This window comes from Echinops telfairi, unplaced genomic scaffold, assembly GCF_000313985.2.
Source record: "Echinops telfairi isolate 266 unplaced genomic scaffold, ASM31398v2 ScPeMD7_20;HRSCAF=75, whole genome shotgun sequence".
NCBI lineage: Eukaryota > Metazoa > Chordata > Mammalia > Afrosoricida > Tenrecidae > Echinops > Echinops telfairi.
The window spans coordinates 13,531,391-13,534,658 of NW_022103917.1; positions in this window are offsets into that span (position 1 = coordinate 13,531,391).

Sequence of the window (3,268 nt, forward strand, 5' to 3'; positions counted from 1 at the left end):
AAATGTGTACTGTATTCTTCATGGAAAAATAAGACATCCCTTGAAAATAAGACCTAGCGCATCTTTGGGAGCAAAAATTAATATAAGACACTGTCTTATTTTCAGGGAAGCAGGGTATATACTTCTGAAGGTGGTGTTTCCATCTTTCTAACTTCCAAACAAAATTCTGTGCTGTTCAATTTATGAGGGTAAGTAAAAAATACTGCTATAGAGTTCCAAGTTCATGGACGCATAGGTTTATTCCAAATAAAATTTATTTAAACATATCTCTGTGATCAGTGGATAACTGAAGAAAAGTTCTCTTAGCAATATACTTGTCTTAGCCTACATAGAATGCCTTTTTAAAGGTTCAGTCCAAACAGTGACTTCTAAGGGAATCAGTCATGTCATTTAAGTTCAGTGTGAGAGGTCAGCGCAGATGGTGTGTTTCTGGGACTTTAGAGAAATAATCTTGAATGTTTTTCTCAAAGACATGGGATGATCATGGGAACTTATTAGGAAGAACTTGTAGAAAAAATTAACAACTGCATTGGTGAGAAAAAAGCCGGGAAAGTTGCAACCCCCTCCCCCCATCATGACATTGCACTTGTTTATTCTTCAAGGGTAGCATGGACTGTCCTATGAGAATTTTGGGGGGAAACTTGCTTCCTAGCTACCCTACAGCTCTATCTACCCTACAGTTGCTACATCAGTGTATTCACGCACAGGATCAATTGTGATGATGGTGCAGGATAGTGCAGCGTTTCTTCCTGATGTCCATTGGATTGCTATGGGGTTGGAGCTGACTCGATGACACTTAACAACAACATCAAGAGCCATACAGCCCTAGTCTTTCTCATCCAGATTTCCTTTTGTTCCTGAAACTCAATGAACATTTGAGATGTAGTCAATTTATATGGCCCTTACAGCCATAACTCCTTATGTGATATATGTAGTTCCAGACTGTATGCCTGCGCATCTCATTTTGGATGGAGTTCTCTGCTATGCTAATGAACAAGATGAAAGGGAAATTAAGTTCTGACCTTAGTAAAGAATGCAAATATTTTTTTCCTTGGGAGTCTGCTGAAAAACCATACCTCCACCAAAACTATTCTTCATTGTAAAAAGCCATCTGGATACAGAGAAATCCCAGGAGCATCAGGCGAGCATGTTTGCGATCTGTTTCAAGACGTGGAGACTGAGACCAGAGGCACCAGAGACTGTGGCACAGAGGGAAGGAGCTGGGCCAAGACCAGAGGCTGAGGCAAGGAAATCATGAGACAGAGCATAGGAAAGATGCTGACATTATGAGACTGTGAGGCAAAGCAATGGGTAGGCTTCCTGGCCCATGGAAACAGAGACTGAGAAGTGGAGAACTAGAGGGAGAATTGGTTATTGGTTGAAGAGATGTGTTGCTGTTGACCAATGGCTGTATCCTTAACATTTACTCACTCTAACCTTTTAACTTCCTTAATAAAACAAACAAACAAAAAACCTCCCTGACATCAAGTTGATGGCAACTCACAGTGGTTCTATAGGATATGTTAGATCTGCCCCTGTGAATTTCCAAGACAGTAACTCTTTATGGGAGTAGAAAGCCCTGTCTTTATCCATCGGAGCAGCTGTTGGTTTCAAACTGCTGATCTTGTAGTTAGAAGCTCAATGTGAAACCACTAAGCCATCAGAGCTCATAATGTTGTTTAAAAATTCCCTTACTGCAGCTGTTCTCAAGCTGTGGGTGGCTACTCCTTTGGGGGTCAAACGACCTTTTCACAGGGGTCACCTAAGACCATCAGAAAACATATTTAAAATGGTCTTAGGAACCAAGACACTGTTCTTCTATTCATCTCCAGTCTCCAGGTGAGTCCGCCTACATGCACATATGCCTACATAGGAGTACCCGGCGTGGTGATATCATCGCGCCAACCATATCACATACACCCTGTTACAAATACAGGTATATATGACAGGGTTGGTGCCATAATGTGCTTATGCGGACCAGTCACACATGTATATAGAGCAGCTACTGTGTAGAGTACAACTACTGTGTAGAGTGCAGCTACTGTGCAGAAAGTAGCTGCTGTGTTGAAAGAAGCTACTGTGTTGAAAGCAGTGGTATTGGAGGTAAAAGGACACTTCATGAATTATAATTACTGGGTAAATGTAAAATCATGTACCATAAAATCATCAACTACTGTAAAAAATTATCTGTACCATGGGAACTTAATCTGGATGCTGATCGGTCTTTTTATATTCAGTTGTGGTTGAGGTGAATACTGTCCCCTTGTGATAGTAACAGGTATGTAAAAAAAACCCACACATAACGGTAAATTATAGGAAACTTTAATGAACTATATTGATTGAACTATGCCATGTATCAATTTTTGTATTATGAAAGCTATTGTTACATATTATTTCTGTTAGCAAACCATCCCATGACAATGGATTGTGTAGAGAAAAAGGTTAAGAAAAGAAAATATAGTGAGGTTTTTTTACAGTATGGTTTTACCTCAATAATTGAAGTAATTGAGAAACCACAGGAATTGAAAACCACAATGTGTTATTTGTTGTTAAGTTTTATCAGTCAAATTTATGAAACTGAACCAACTTAAACGCTATTTTGATAGCAAGCTTCTGAGTTTTGCCGGCAAGAATACCAACTATTTTACAGGAGTAGGAAGCCTCTTCTTTCTCCCTTAGAGCACCTGGTGGTTTCAAACTGCTGACCTTTGAGGTTAGCAGTCCAACGTGTAACCATTACACCACCAGGGCTGTGCTGATATCTAATATTTTAGAAGCAAAGCTGATGGACTCAAGAAAGCCAGACATGACACTGGTGGCAAGTACCACAAACAAAACATAGCAGCTATGGAAGCTTCATATTTGATGGCACATTGTTGGAATTATGATCGTAGATGAATTTGTTATGAAATTGAATGCAATTTCCTTATCTAAAGACACTGTCCGCAGAAGAATAGATGACATGTCTGCTGATATTCTTGATTAGGTATTCCAGGAAATTAAATCATTAGATAAGGAAATTGCACTCAATTTCATAACAAACTCATCTCCAATCATAACTCGAACAATGTCTTTGGCCACTGTCAACAGTAAATCCTCAGCAATGGTGTGAGGTTTCATAGCTCTGGCGATTCTGAGTGCAATATTTAGCAACGAAGAAGCTGCCACAAGGCATACAGGAAGTAATGAAGTGTCATAAGTTCTGTCAATTTTGTAAAGGCAAGCACTTTGAACAGTCGACTGTTTTCATAACATTGCAACGAGTTGG